Here is a 17407-nt window from a genome sequence, read left to right as displayed (position 1 = left end):
GGTTAGATCTATTATTATTTCATGTTTACCTTCTTCCGAGTTGTGCCGGTGGAACAAGTAATAAATGTCTTCTCAACTCTCCTATTTTCCTTCTACCTTCTCTCTCCACTTTTCTAGAGCTTTAATGGTCAGGAAAACAAATACTGTTTTGACACTGGGTTCCTAGTCATATATACAGACTTGGTTTTGTATACAATGATTCTTCTTGAGTTACCCCGTTCTGAAAAACAGTTAATAGAGAAAAATCCCATACATTTTTTGAATAATATAGTTAGACTTTTTGTTTTCAACACTTTCTTTCTCTTGCTGTGAGCAAACACTTATTATAAATGTCAGAGAAAGAAAATGTCCTGAAAAATTCTTGTCCTTTCAGTTTGAATGTTACAGCTGTATTTTTGAGGAAGACTGCAGAAATATTTTATATTCCGAATTAAAAGATTAATTTTATTTCACCTGAAATTCTCTTGAAACCTTGTGTGTTTCACATTGGAAAAATATTTTATATGGAGATAATACAGCTATTATTAACTTACTCTAACAAATGTAACTTGCTGTCCTCAGAATTAGCTGTTTATAGTTTAGAGTATATCTGGCCAAGAGATATTCAAAGTTCTAACTTCCTCTTACACAAACTAGAACACTGTGTGGGCAGCTATGTTACTCAGCAGAATTACCCATCCATGAGGATGAGTAATATCTCCTAACATTTTCCAAAACCTATGTACACACAAGTTGCCTTAAAATTCTCTTTGCTATTTTCTAGAGAAATGGGAAAAATGTGAAAACATGAAGACTATTTAGAACAAGTGCTAATCCCAAACAGTTTAAAAATAATGACAAAACTACATGGGGATTTCAATCTGGGAAAGATATAATAGCTGAGGAACTTAAATATCTCAATGTCTTATTTTTGCATTTCAACAGTAATAGCTGGGGACTAATCTGAGATGATCATAGAGCTAATTGACATAGTTGAGAGGGTACATATCTTATTTTTGTCTTTCATTGAATCAGGGACTTTATTATTTTATTTTATTTTATTTTTTTAAGATTTTTTATTTATTTATTTGACAGAGAGAGACACAGCGAGAGAGGGAACACAAGCAGGGGGCAGTGGGAGAGGGAGAAACAGGCTTCCTGCCGAGCAGGGAGCCCGATGTGGAACTCGATCCCAGGACTCTGGGACCATGACCTGAGCCAAAGGCAGATGCTTAATGACTGAGCCACCCACGTGCCCAGGGACTTTATTAGTTTAAAATAATATGCTCAAGACTTATTTTTGTTACAATTTGACACAACGATTTAGTATTGAAGCCTCATGATTAGGGTTGATACACAAAGTTTTAGGAGATGAGATTTTACAATATAATGAAAAGTTACTAAGGTAAAGAACAATTTGATTTCTTGTTTCTTTGAAGTACTTTTCGGAATGTATTGGTTGTTTTGAACAAAAGGCTATATCTTTTGTGTGTATTAGATTGCCTTCGTGGCCCCATTCTTCAACCATTCCTGCAACCATGCCCTTACTATGGCCTCATAATGGGTGAAGTGTGTTTCCTATCCTTGACTTTGGAATTGGTTCTGTGACTTGCTTTAACAAATAGAAGAGTCACGAGTGACCATATACCATTTGGAAATCAGAGATTAAACATGCCTTCTTGTTTCCTTTTACCTTTTTTCACTTCTGCTGTCATCATGAGAAGACCCTGTGCTGGTTAATCTATTAGTCAAAAGTGGACTAGTGACATATATGAAGCACAGCCCACCAGTGCTGCCCATTGATCTTTATTTAGTAAGATGCACAGCCACTGCAAGTGAAACTCATCCATCCAGTTGATCCCTGCTTAAATCAGCTGAGCCTCACAAAGTTGTGTATGTGTGAGAATAAGTGATTATTGTTTAGAATTCGATTTAACAGGGTTAATGGGTAAAATGACATGCAATAAACAGCACATATTTAAAGTACACATTTTGATGAGTTTTGACATATGTATATAATCATCATCACGAAATTGCCCGCACAAGATAATGAACATAACGATCACTCCCAAAATTTCCTCGCACTACTTTGTTTATTCGCCTTCCCCACAGCTTACTGCCCACCTCACCTAAGGGTAACCACAGATCTGCTTTTCATTTTCATAGTGAGGTTTTCTAGAATTTTATCTAAATGAAATCAAGTAATAAGTACACTTTTTTTGTCTGCTTTTTGTCAGCAAATTTTCTTTGAGAATCATGGATGCAGTAGCATATATCACTAGTTCATTGCTTTTGATTTCTGAGTAGTTTTCTATTGTGTGGCTATTCCACAGCAGTCTTATTCATTAACTTTTTGATCACTGTTCGTGTTGTTTCCACTTTGGGGGCTACTAAAAATAAAGCTGTTATGAACATTCAAGTACAACGCTTTCTCCTCTCTCCTTTCCTTTCTCTTGAGCAAAGGCCTAGGAGTGCAATGACGGGGACATACGGTAAATGTATATTTAACTTATTAAAAAACTGCCAGACTGTTTTCCAAAGTGGCTGTAGGACTTTTATATTCCCAACAGTAGTGTGTGAGAGTTCCAGTCTATCCCTATCCTGGCCAACACTTGATATGGTCAGTCCTTTAAAATTTAGAGACCTCTGGTATGTGGTATATCCTCATAATTTTAATTTGTATTAACCTAGTGAACAGAGTCATGAAATACCTTTTAATGTACCTATTGTCATGCATATATCTTCTTTGGTGAAATGTCCAAATCTTTGCTACTTTAAATTAGGTTGCTTGTTTTCTTAGTTAATTTTGTTAAGTTCCTTATATATTTTGGATAGAAGTCTTTTATTGGGTATGAACTTTGAAAGTATTTTCTCCCAGATTATGACTCATTTTTTTCCGAGTGGTGTTTTCTGAAGGGCAGACACTTAATTTTGATGAAGTTCTGTCTATCAATTTGTTCTTTTATGAATAGGACCTTTTTTTTCAATCTAAGAAATTTTTTACAAAACCCTATGTTACACAGATTTCCCCCCAAAGATTTTCACTAGAAATGTTATAGTTTTAGGTTTTAAATATCAGGGTATGATTCATTTTGTGATTCATTATATATGTATGTGACATACAGGTCAAGGTTTTTTTCAATCTTTGTTTATTTGTTCATTTTGTGTGTTGTTATTCACTAGTTCTAGCACTATTTGTTGAAAAGATAATCCCTTCGTCATTGAATTGCCTTGGCATTTAGCAAAAAAATCAAACTGAGCTATATTAAGTTTCATTGTTCTATTTGTCTAGCTTAGCTTAATTCTAAAATCACACTGCTTTGCTTACTGTAGCTTTATGATAAAACCTGAAATTGGGTTTTGTTAGCCCATTCATTTTGATCTCCTTTTTTTCAAAGTTTTAATTTTTTTAGTAGTTTCTATGTCCTTACATATTTGTATAAATCTTAGAATCCACCTAACAATTACTTTTAATAGCCTACTGAAATTTTGACTGGTATTATATTGGTTCTATAGATTAATTTGGGGAAAATTGACATCTTAATATTGATTATTCTGATCCATAAACATGCTGTATGTAGCCATTTATTTAGGTCTTCTTTTAAAATTATTCTCATCTCTGTTTGCATTCATTTCTCTCAGCCATGTTTGCAGTTTTCAGCACACAGTTAATATAATCACTTGTCTAATTTATCCCTAACTATATTTTTGAAGCAATGTAAATGGCGTTGTTTCTAAATGTCTGATTTTTAGTATATAGAAATACATTTGATTAGTATATTGATCTTGTATCATGCAAACTTATTAAGTTCACTTATTAACGCTAACAGCTTTTTGTGTAAACTCAGCAGGATTCTCTACGTTGATAATTATGCCATTAGCTAATAAAGAAAGCCTTATTTCTTCCTTTACTGACTATATGTCTATAATTTCTTTTTCCTTTTATTTTTTTTCAGAAAAAAACTGTTGCTAGAATTATCCATACCATGTGGAATAGAAGTGGTGAGAGTGAATGCCCTTGTCTTATTTCTGATATTCAGGGAAAACATTCACTTTTTCCCCCATCAAATATAAGATTAGCTGTATTGCTTGGATTCTGCAGATACTAATCTGGCACAATCTTAGGGATCACTTCATTTTTCTCTTCTTACAGAGATCACTATTCTGCCTAGTGTCAAATATCACTAAATCATCATTTCATGTACTTTGTCTGTTTTATTTTAGTTGTCTCGATATAAAGGTTAATCTAGTCCTTGTTACTCAATCTTGGCTAGAAGTGAAATTCCAGTTTATTAATTCTTGACATAGGCATGAAAGCAATTCAACACTACAAGAAGAGTCTTTTCCACAAATGGAACTGGTACAAGTTTATGAAGGTATGGGAAAAATAAACTTTGACACCTACCTCACACCATACCCAGAGTTAACTTGAGTTGTATCACAGACCTAAAGGTAAAAACTAAAACCATAATACTTGCAGAAAAAAAAAAAAAGTAACAGAAAATTTTATGTATGCATCATTTCCTCAGAAATGTCATAAATACCAATATAATTTAATCAAGGTGAATAACTTTCTTTTGTCATAAAACACTATTAAGGATATGAAAATGCAAGCCATAGTTTGGTAGAATATATGACAAACCGCTTGCTTCCTGAATATGCAAAGAAATTTTACAAATCCAAAATACAAAAGATAAACAATACAAAAAATTAAGGAGCCAAAACTTGAACAAATATATATACGAATGGCCATTAAGTTCCTAAGAAGTTGTTCAGAATCATTGGTCATGAAGAAAATGCAAATTATAATCTGTTACAATAAACTTTTGAGCCCCTGTTTTATCTATTTTACTAAGGAATTTAATTTCTATGTTTTTACCCAAGAGAAATGTCTACAAAAAGAATTGTGTAAGAAACTTTGTAGTGGCTCTCCTCATAGGAGGTAAAGCCTGGAAACAAGACAAGTATTTATCAATAGGAGAACAAATAAACACATCTGATGTCCTCTTAGCATAGAATAATACTTTTCAATAAAGACAGAGTAAATAACAGATACACCAAACAACATGAATGGAAATCAAACCATTATTCTGAGCAAAGGAAATAAGGCACAAAATTGTAGATACTGAATAATTTAATAAACATGATGTTTAAGAATAGGCAAAACTTCAGTGGTATGAATAAGAATGATGTGGAGCCAGAGTGGCTGGAAGGAGCATGAAGACACTGTTGCGATCGAAATGTTCTCTATATTCTGATTCTGGTGGTGGTGGTGGCATGGATTCCACATTTACTAAAACTTACGGAAATGTACACTTAAAATCTGTGTATTCCATAGTATATAAGTTGTATTTAAAGGTAAATAAAACAAAATCAATGCAGATAAAATAATAGAGCTTCTAACACTAAAACATCTCATAATTAAATTTTTAACACTGATGTAGGATCACATGTATTCAGAAATATATTTGCTGGTAATTTTATGCTCTAAAATGAAATTGAGTGTCTGTATCAATGAGGGACAATTTGGTCAAAACATTGTATAGCAAATCACTTCACAAAGCATTTGATGTAACTATTAGTTGTCCCACCATCACAAGAAAGGCAATAGGTTGATGCAATAAATATAATGAGGTATCAAACAGGCAAGTTGGGCAAATTCTGCTTAGGATTTGAAAACTAATGAATGTCTCCACATCTGTGATTTCCTTAAAGCAGGAATTGATTACAAGATTACAAAAAAGGAAGTGTAAATTTGCAGATTCAATTCTGTAATATCATCCTTAGCTTTGTTTAGGACCAATGGATTTTTGGTCCATTAAGGAATAGTTTTGGAATTTGAGCAATGGATTATTTTTATTATATTTTTATTATTATCATTTAATAAATATTTACAGTGTGACTATTATGTTAAGTACTAGCTTAAGTTCCTGAGGGTACTGGTGGGAGAGAGAAGGATTACATACTCATTAGAAAAATTAAAAGAAAAAGGAAATTATATTAAATGCTATTGATGAATTAAAACAGGGTAGTGAACAAGTGACTGGGTTGGGAGTTTAAGTGACTGGGTTGGGAGTTTTTAGGACAACAATAGACAATATGGTCAGGGAAAGCCTCTCTGAGGTTGTAACTTCTTTTTTTTTTTTCCTTTTTTAAAAGATCTTATTTATTTATTTCACAGAGAGAGACACAGCGAGAGAGGGAACACAAGCAGGGGGAGCAGGAGAGGGAGAAGGAGAAGCAGGCTCCTGATGTGGGGCTCGATCCCAGGACCCTGGGATCATGACCTGAGCCAAAGGCGGATGCTTAACGACCGAGCCAGCGAGGCACCCCATCCCTGGACTTTTCAATGAAGGGGTCAAGGATATGCTACTGTGGCACCAAAATTATTTGGGGCAGGAGGAGGTCATAACTTCTGAAATGAAACCTAAAGGTTGAGATCATGGGGAAGAGCGTTCCAAGCAAAGGCAATAGCAAATATGAAGTTTCTGAAGTAAAATGATCTTAAAATATTTCAAGGGTGCCTGGGTGGCTCAGTTGGTTAAGCATCCGACTCTTGATTTCAACTCAAGTCATGATCTCAGGGTTGTGGATCAAGCCCCCTGTTGGACTTCACACTGAGCTAGGAGTCTGCTTGAGATTCTCTCTCTCCCTTTCCCTCTGCCCCTCCCCTGCTTGCACTCTCTCTCTCACTCTCAAATAAATAAATAAATCTTAAAAAAAAAAATTCAGAACTAGAAAGAAGGTCAGTGTGGCTGGACCATAATAGAAAAGGAGTTGCATGACATAGGTAATGTAGCAGAAGGTAGGATCTTAAAATGAGGTCTGTAGATCCATAAAGGAGTTTGACTTTCAATCTAAGAAAAACGGGAGGATATTAGAGTATCGAGCAGTGTTAGGGAGGGACCTGAGTGACATTTTTAAAAGATCACTCTATTTGCGTAAAAAAGGATTATAGAAGAGCAAGATGGAATTTATTACAGTAATTTGGGTAGTCATTGATGCTCTTCTGAGATAGAAGAATACATGTGACAAAACTTATGTTTTGCTAAAAAATATTCTTCCTGTTTGTCAAGAGAAAAATTGAGTAATAGACTTAGCAAGTAAATATTCCAGAGGTAATTTTGAGCCAATCTCAAATTATATCTGAGAGCTTTTGAGAAGCTATATTTGACATAGCTTCTCATTATGTCAACACTGAAAATATTTGAAATTATTATTATCTGTATTCTACCTGTGTCTTTCATATTTCCTTTTTTTCTGTCTTACAATATTTTCGAGTAATATTATGTAACGTTTTCTATCTTGGTACACATATGAAAGTATTAAGATTACACCAAACCTATTTGTGAAGAAAATATAGATTAGTTTCTGAAAAATTTCTTTCTGAAACTGAAAGCAAAGTACTATAGAATGGAAATAATATTATCCCCTTAATAAATCATCTCTTTACTATGCTATCCTAATTCCTAATATTTCGTGTGAGCAGGATATTATGTTCATCATAAGTGTTGTATATACATAAAATATTTGTGTATGTATACCTACACACTAAGTTACTAATGATTTCATGTTGTGTTTACTTTATCCTTACAAATTCATGGCTAAATGACCATACCTAACACTTCTTTAGAGTCTTATTTACACCAAGGAATTATTTAGGCTCATGAAAGAAATTCATCAATATGTATTTAATAAATTGCATATTCTACACATGTAGGTATGTCTGGGGAATTTGTGTTATCTGTCTAAATCATTAATTCACAAGTACAAGTTAAACTTTTTTGTCACTTATTTCGTTCATATTTATCTCTTTTCAGTATTATCTCTTTTCACATTACTGAACTAAGCAGTGATTACTGTGGATACATTCTATGGTAACCTATGATTTATGTTCATTGTAAAGCCATTCTATTTGCACTATTCACTATGAATATCAGGTACTTTCTCTGTTTTTATTCTGAACAGTACTGTTCATCAGTATACCTTTCACAGTCATGAATATTCTGAAGTCAATGGGCAAGCATTTTCTATTGCATGAATTATAATGTTACAGGCTTAGAAAACTGCTGTTGTAATAGAACATTTAATACCATTTAGCTATACTGGCAATATTTTCATATTACTGGACTGTCACAAAGAGGTAGTATATGAATTACACTGAAATATACTTACATGAATTGGTGAAGCTAAGAATTTCAATATTTTCTTATTTCATTAGGACAGAATATGAGGAGCTTATATCATGGGTCTAATTGCTACACCCATAGTGTTGGATGTTTGTGGCATACTTTACATTGTTAATCTATATATCCTGCAGTTTGTTGTCCACCATGTTTATGTATGAATCTATAGAGAGATATATTCAGAGGATTTTTGGTCCATTAAGGCATAATTATGGAATTTGAAGATCTTTAGATTTTTTTCCCCTATTCTGGAGCCAGAACAAAAGTCACTAGCTCTATTCTAGCTGTACATTTGAGAGAACTGGACTGCATAAACTTCAAGTAAAGCAGAAATGGGAAAGTTGATTTATTTGATCAGATATGCGCCATTATTCCTCTGGAAAAAAATGATGCTCATACTTCCAAACAGTAAGTATGATTTCAAAACAAAACACTGACAAAGGATCCAAATTTTAAATGCAGCCTTAAGAATTTTTTGGACTAGAAAATGCTTGCTGATACTGAATGAATTTTACTTATAGAAACAAATAAGATGGTATTGTTTTAGCTAGCTTTCTCGGTAATAGCTTTATTCTGTATTCTTCCTCAATGTAACAATACCCTGTAAGACAAGAAAGAATATCTCTGTGTTCAATCTTTTGATTTCACCTGAAATGAAGTTGCTCTGCCCCTAAATCAATATCTCAGTGCTGAGTTGATTACATGTTTGACGTTCGTAAAGGGATGAAAGAAGTCTGAGATATTGCTCCTGTGATAAGTGGGAATGTGCAAGAACAACCCAAGTTATAACTACACAGAGTTGTTATTTTTTCTTTTCTTGTCAGACTATGCTGTACACAGAACTGGTTTGGGAATCTAACACCTGTGGTAAGCTGTAATTAGTGAAAAATGCCACTCAACCAAGAGGTGTCTGGTTGGGTCAGAAAGAAGTGATAACCAGAGCTGTCCTCTCAAGAATGTGAATTAATGCACAAAATTAACTACCTTCTTAATTCACTTATAACCCTGAGTTAAATCTCCACATGATTGTCAACACATTCTCCATGAAAGAAAAATTTACTCTTATATTACTCTCATCTATGTTTAGAATGGGGTTAGTGTTGCTAAGGGCTAGGGGTAAGATGTGCCAACAAGTTAGTATTCATTGGCTACAGTGTCATAGAAAAGGCTATGGCCTTCTCGAGGCAGGAGGATAGAAAATAACAGATCTTATCTGGATGAATCTGACCAAAGAAAATCCTGTCCTCTCTTCTGGTGCAGTGGACCACGACACTGCATGGTCTAGGGAACATATAACTAGATAGGACAATTAGGAAGGTCATCCAAAGCACCCCATTTTCTTTTATTTTTTCCTCATTCAGCAAGAATATAGCCATATATGAAAGGAGGTTAAACAGGCATTTCTGAGATAGTCATTTAGGATGATGTCTTCAAAGTCTGTCCCACTGGTCTGCCTCTTTTAGCATTCAATGTATTAATTGTCAACAAACGTAAGGCTGATTTCTCCAGAAGGTCACTCTTAAATGCCCTTTTGTGGCTTGAGAGCACTTAAAATTTCATCCAATTGTGCATTAGTTTTGAGGTTTAATAGCTGAATGATTTTCAAACCACATTCCACAGAGCTCTACAGGTAGCCCAGGGACAACTAAGATGGGCAAGGGAGAGATCAATTGCTGGTCTTCTTACATATTTTAACAACAGCTGTTCCACTTTTATGAGTTTGTGTTTTCCCATATCATTTTGATTGAAGACTAGTAACTGCTGAAAATGTGATATGATATAGGTCAGGTGTGGGGGAAATGTTGAGAAGTAGAGTAATTGTGCCTTCATTCTCTTTTGTACTCAACAAATTGTTATCGAGCACCTATGTAGCTTAAGACAACAGCAAGCCACAAAGAAAGGAAGGGATTCTCTGGTGCTTAATGAAAACAGGGTAAACAGAAAGATAGGTGGCTACAGTGGTGATCTTGGTAGGGCAGTAAGGATACAAGGCAGGGAGGATGGAGCCATAAATGCAAAGGTAGACAAAATTAAGCTGGCATCTGCTCCGACTTTGACTTTCAGTAAGTGAAACTGCATCAGAGAACTGTTTCGGTTTTGAGTTCTTTACTGGCACAGTTTATACTTTTAATATAATTAAGCCAAAGCATTTTTGTGAGACCTCAGTAACTTCTATCATTCAATATCGAAACATATATAATGGTATTAATCAAAGTGTTAATCAAAGTGTCAAATATGAAATATTTTATTTAATAGCTTTGACTCCCTGTGATTTATGACAAAAGAAATTCTGGGCAAAATTTTCATAATTAAACATCTACATTAATAATTCATTTGTATGTAGTTTCCAAATTACAGGTATTAACTTCTCTTCAAGGCATATTAATGGCCCATAAGTATAAAATTACATTTCATATTATACAATGATTTTCTGTTGGTAGCCACTACTTGCAATTTCCAACAGGACTTCCCATGGCGGGACGCCGGGGGGGTGGGGGTGGACAACAAGTAACTATGTTAGTAAAAAGTTCCAAGTTGAGTATTTCTATTTTAAGATACAGCTAAAATGTTTATTATTTTTTTAAAATTTTTTTAGACTAAGTATTCAAAGTCATGCAGAAATAAAATTAAATTATAAGCATATTCTTACAATAGTGATGAGATTAATCATTTTGATTGCTGTTTCAATAATTCTTCAAAAATTGTCAAAGGGAATCTAAGTCTATACCTGAAAAATAGAGAATATAGATATAATTTGGCCAGAAAATACCAATATTTTTGATATTTTGATATTTTTAATTTAACATATGACACCAAGTTAGACCAAATATTGTGTAGATATTTGATCGCTGAATAGGGGTTCACATGACTTGGCTTCTAACCCCCAAATCTAATTGATGATCTTGGAAAGATAATGTAAACTTTTTAAGCCTCAGATTCTAAAAACATAATAAGAGGGTGATTTTGGTCCCTTTCAATTCTATGAATGTAAATGCTTTTTTTCTGAATAGCTGCTGACTGTTTTCCCTTTATTTTCATGAAACTAACTTTAATGTTTATAGAAAATGTGCTTTATTAAAGTGATTTTCTCTTGGAGATATGTCTGAAACATATATCCTGCTGAGAATGACTTCGAGATTATGCTTTGCTTGCTATGATGCCAAATAATGGTTCAGGGACTTTGAGGAGTTCTGCCTTAGTTCATGAAAGAGTCCAGGGTTACAGAAATCATCACACTTTGTTTCAGCCACAAACTCGGTCTTTCTAGTGGGTATATGCAATACAACTTGTATTTTTATATAGACCTAAGTAGATCTTAAATAGACTCTCATTAGATAGACAATAGATGATAGATGATAGATAGGTGTTAGATAGATAGATCGATCAATCGATAAACGGATGAGATGGATGATTACCATGTACAATATAGTATCATATACAGAGTAATGGTTGCTTGGAAGTTGAGAAGATGCTCAAAATGCCTATATTGATCAACATACTACATAATATGTCCATGAAAAAACATAATTGCAGTCTGGATAGCCAATTACTGATATAAATCGCATTGCTTGCCTACATAGACCAGGGAACTCCTGTGGAATGACAGGCAGCAAATCATGCCCAGAACAATGAGGATCTAGGAAAAATAAAAGAGGCAGATTTACTGTCCTGATATGGTAATGATGAAAGGTATGTAAGCCAAAAATCTAATGCAAACTTTGTAGAACTAAGCCATGTTATACTATGTCTCAGCAACATTCCATATTCAAATGAAATCTAACCTTGAAAAAAATTAAAATCAATTAAAAGATTTATTGAAATATCTGAAAATGTGAGATGAGATTACATGTCATGATACACAAACTTCTCTAGATATGTTCATTCTCAGTCTTACATAGCATGCCATGGCTTCTGTCATTGACACTTAATCTCCTTGCTCTTTCCTTATTCTTTTTTTATAAAGATTTTATTTATTTATTTGAGAGAGAGAATGAGAGAGAAAGAGAGAGCATGAGAGGGAGGAGGGTCAGAGGGAGAAGCAGACTCCCTGCTGAGCAGGGAGCCCGATGCAGGACTCGATCCTGGGACTCCAGGATCATGACCTGAGCCGAAGGCAGTCACCTAACCAACTGAGCCACCCAGGTGCCCCGTTTCTTTATTCTTAAACTATCCTTCCCACATTGGCCTCTTTCCCTTCTGTATTTATTTTTATAGTTCTCCCTTTGTCCTTTGAGGTAGATTAGTCTAGACTTTCTGATATACTTCTAATTCTCCTCACTCACAACCCAAATTGCTATAACAAAGAGAGGTGTAAATCTTCATATACTAATAATAGCTTTTGTCATTATTACACTAACAATTACAGGGGTGTGAGACAGGAATCAGGAACCCAGCATAAACATGTGTCAATAACTTAGAGGTCCAATAGAGAGGGAAGTTGGAAGCCTCAAAAATTCTTGACTGAAGATATTACATAGGTATTCTCGCTATACTAACCCATAGATCCAAAGCAGATATGCATAATTATGTGAAGTGAGCTACAACTTCAGAAAAAGTAGAGACCTGAATATTGTGTAAGGGTAGAACTTGAAGGCTGTGGGTTCTAGTGAGGCATGGGGGATGGACAGTCAATTCCGGTATCAAGAACCCAGGGTGAATATTCCAGTAAACAAATTATGAACTTGGCAAGGAGAAAATGAAAACAAAGTGTCTTCAAGATGCTGCCACATGTACCTATGAATCTGATCTCCTTCTGGCACTTACCCACCAATTTTAAGAAGTTGTGCTCTTGTAGGATTTAAAAATGCTCAGGGCTGGTTTTAAATTTATTTGATGATAATTGTGACAATTTTGGTGGCAGTGAAGCAAAAGGATCTATTGGTTAATATTATAACAAGTAATTTTAAGAAAAATTAACTATTTATCTACTATATATATGATTAAATTGTATGCAATTTGGTATTCAAACATTTTTGATGTACTAAAAAGACGAATTCCTGTAATTTAAAATAATAGCTATAGACAATTAACATTCACCAAAACCCTTCTATGATCTCTCCTGCATTTCATTCATACATGGTGGAACATAGAAGAAGCAGGTAGATGAATATGCTTCCATGGGCATTCCCCTGAGAGCTTCCCACACTGATTCTGTACATTAGCTGACTGTCAGGGGCAAATTCCTGGAAGGTTCTGATCGGGACTGCAGCCAAAGTCCCTAATTATGTGGGACATATCTACAGTGGTAGATTTGAAACCTGAGCGAACTCTCCCCCAGCTTCAGTTCCTCTGAGCATCCCAATGGATTTGTAAAGATTAGTTAACTACATTAAATTGTCTCATATTTTGAATATCTAGAACGGCTTCTGTTTTCCAGCAGCACCCAGACTGATATACAACTGAAGTCACCCTTGGTGGAGATTTTTCTATAATTTAGGCAGTAACAATCAATTATAAAAAGATGATAAAAATATTCTTCTCTCCAGAGTTATTAGAAAAGAGAGTCAAGCACATTTAAAAATAACTAATATAATAGGTAAAATTATTGAGCATGAGCCAAACACAGCTTTTAAGTTTTATGCATATGTTAGCTTGTATAATGCTTAAAACAATCTGTAACATACTTTTATGCCCATTTTAAAGCTAAGGAAACTGGGATATGGGGATTTTGAGGAGCTTGTTTAAGGTTGCACAGCTCATTAGTGATGGAGTCATGATTCCAACTCAGGGCATCTGATTCTGGAGCGAGTATTTACTCAGCGTCTCGCAGCATTCACCTCAAAGAGAAGAGAATACAAAGTGCCATAGAAATGCAGATATAAATGTGGTAATTTCTTTTAGGTAGGTTGGAAAAAATGGGTCCAAGATAGTAGCTCTAGAGATATTTGTGTTGGCCTTGTTTAAAGAGACATTTGGCTGGCAGAGAAGTAGAGGTGAGGAAGGACATCTTAGAAAATGACTATGTACATTTAAAGTTGTAGAGACATAAAAATTAATATGAAATATTTAGGAAATGTTGAGAGGCCAAATGTACCTCGAATTCTGTCTCCATGGGGTAGGAGGAGAATGAAGAGGCGGAGATGGTAAAATGGGGCCCACAGTGAATGACTTTGAATACTCTCATGAAGAATAAATTCATCATTTTTTAAAAAACTTTGACTTATCTTTATATGAAATCACTCACAATAATTAAGTCATTCTTAAGTGCTTCATTGTAAATGAAGGAAAATGAGGGCATCACATGCTGAATAAGACATGCAGTAGGATCACCCCAGCATCGGACAATGAATAGTATGAAAACCATTCAAGGTGGCAGGTCTGCTGCATCCTTCTAGGTGTGTGAACTGTGACCTATGACAATTCCTTTACTGAGTTTTAGGGATTTTTTTGAACAAATATGGTTTGTGTGTAGCACAGAATGAAGAAAAAATGTCAATGATAAGTCGTAAGAAGGGAGAGTTGGCAGGTTGTTAATTCTATGCAGGGTATCTTGCTAAGCCATAATTTCCAGCCCAGGGCTGTTGGCATGGAGGGGAAGTAACCAGGAACATTTGTGCGGGGTGTTCACCCTCAAAATGTGTCTCTGATGATCTTTTGTGGCACAGGAAAATATTAGCTCCTATATTTACATATTTAATCTAAAGCTCTAAAACACACTTCTTTATAGGTTCATTATACAAATGTTTACTAGATTTAGTAATTTAGCTGTTCCTTTATTTTTTTACTTGAAAAGCTCTTCAAATGTGTTTGAATCTACAGGTTTCCCTTTTACCCACTTCTTTTCCTGACAACCTATATGATAATTATTATCATAGTTCCTTGAGGACGTGATATGTTTCTTAAATGTCTTTAGTCCTATATCACCAAGCCTACTTATCTGCAACAAATGGGCAACATATATTTTGCTAATGAAGATATTAGATTTGGTAAGTGGGATCAGTTATTTGTAGATAAGAATAAATTATTAATATAAATTATTTAGAAGCAGTAGTCACGTAAATTGATAAAGTATTATTAGAGTACATTCATATCAGTCAAATTAATTTTATGCACTTTTCAGCCATTAGGAAAAGACATCTTCAATTTCTGTTCTATTTATAGGCTTTAAAATTAGCATGCATCTTTCACATATTTTAGTATAAATAAAGAGTTTAAATTGTTACGAAAACACTGAGGTCATAGTGAGATGATGATCTCAAGGGTATTAAAGAGAAGTAGACAATCCTGTTAAACAGTTTTTTTCCTGTCTTCTGTGACCTGCTAATTACTTAACATAAAAAGAATGATACACTAACTGAATAAATTAGCTGTTAAGAAAAAAATGTGATTACTAAGAGGGATAGAAATAATTTCTCAGTTATTTTTCTATCTTTTTAAGTTTTAACTAATTATAATTCAACTTCAGGTATTTCTCATTCAGTGCATTAGAGCATTTAGGATATCAGAACTTTGATTCTTGAGTGATAAGAATTTAAGGTTATATTCACATTATCCAACTAGAATTTATTTTCATTTAAAATGTATATTAAATTATCCTTACACACAAGGCAAAAAAATCATGTTATTTCAAATACATTTATTAGCATAAAATATTGAACAGTGAAACAAAATATATTGTTGCAAATACTTATAGACATTTAAAGAATAACTAAATAGTGTGAGGTTTATCCACTCAATGGAATGTTATTCAGCACTAAGAAACTAGCAAGCTGTGAAAAGGTTATATACCATAAGATTCCAAATATATGACATTCTGGAAAAGGCAAAACTTATGGAAAGCCAAGGTGGTTTTCAGGGGTTGAGGAGTGAGAGGAAGGTTGAATAGGTGGAGCACAGAGGATTTTTGGGTCAGTGGAAATACCCTGTAGGATACCATGATGATGGATATGTATCATTATATATTTGTCTAAGCCCATGCGATGTAGAACACTAAGAATGAAACTTAGGGTGTAAGAACAAATATTTTATGAAAGTTCTTAAGGCAATAGAAAGAAAAAATGCATAAAGGTTAAAAGTAATACATAAAAATCTTATTATTTACAGATTTTATGATTCTGTTGTAAAAAATTTAAAAAGCCCAGCATACGTTATTAGAATTAGTTAATGCATTTAGCAAAATCACAGGTTTATAAGGTCAATATACAATAGCAATCATGGCTCTATACACCAGCAGAAAAAGTTAACAAAAGTAGCTATTTTATTTTTTTATTTTTATTTTATTATTATTTTTTTTCTGAGGCAAGGTTTAAATAGACTTTATTGTTACAAGGAGGGCCCTACCGAGTAGGGCCTTATAAACCAATATATGTGGTCCCAGGATGTCACCATGGAGAAATGGAGAGGTCATGACTGCAGAAGAGGTCATTGTAATTGAAGGACATGATCCTAGGAAGACCAGCCAGGGATGCAGCAGACATAATCAGGAGAGGCCAGGGGTAGTCAGGTCACAGGGTGAGGGACAGGACAGCCCCCTTCACTCCCGCTTCTTGTAGCTCTCCAGATGCGACAGGACCCAGCCCGATGGCAGGAGGAAACACAGGAAGCAGGAGGTGAGCCCAACGGCAACATCCATGGTCCCGAACTCCTCCCACGGAGGCTTGGAATGGATCTGGGCACGCTGCACCGGGAGCCTCCAGGTGAGACCTGTCAGGCCCCTGAGCAGCTGCACGGTCAACAAAGACATGACCGCAGGGAATGACGACAGTTGCCAGCTACTGAAAAGTAGATATTTTAAATTATATAATTTAAAATGGTATCAAGTACATCAAATACATATGATAAATCTAAGAAAACATGGGCAAGGCCTCTACAAATAAACCTGCAAAAGTGTTATTGATAGAAAAATATGAAAGGATATGCTATATTTATGGACTTGAGAACATGATAATGTAAAGATGTCAATTTTTCTCAAAATATTCTGCATATTAACTATCATCCTAGTCAGATTCCAACAAGATTTTGTGTCCATGGTGTGTGTGTGTGTGTGTGTGTGTGTGTGTGTGTGTGTGTGTGTTAATACAAAGGTCTACACATAATCAAGCTGATCTTGAAAAGGCACAGAGTGGAAAAACTTATTTTTATAGCTATCCAAAGTTATTTTAGAGCTCTTTTGCTTGCAGTCTTATCTCAAAATGGCACCTCACTGAGGCATTCACATAGAAAATGTGTTGCTTTGCGTAAATCAAATTTACATTTGTGACGGAACTTTGATGCTCTGGCCTATTAAAGAATTAAACAACTTT

The 17407-nt window shown here is 34.5% G+C and overlaps 1 pseudogene; it reads right to left on the bottom strand.

Annotated features, from left to right (window-relative positions):
* Positions 1-16599: 16599 nt before the first annotated feature.
* On the bottom strand, positions 16600-16863 carry LOC114222778 (cytochrome c oxidase subunit 8A, mitochondrial pseudogene; annotated as a pseudogene).
* Positions 16864-17407: the final 544 nt, after the last annotated feature.

This window comes from Eumetopias jubatus, unplaced genomic scaffold, assembly GCF_037043125.1.
Source record: "Eumetopias jubatus isolate StellerSeaLion01/CBP00866 unplaced genomic scaffold, mEumJub1_p1.0 scaffold_6, whole genome shotgun sequence".
Lineage (NCBI taxonomy): Eukaryota > Metazoa > Chordata > Mammalia > Carnivora > Otariidae > Eumetopias > Eumetopias jubatus.
The sequence above is the reverse complement of the archived record's forward strand: the minus strand, read 5'-3'. Positions and strand labels throughout refer to the sequence as shown.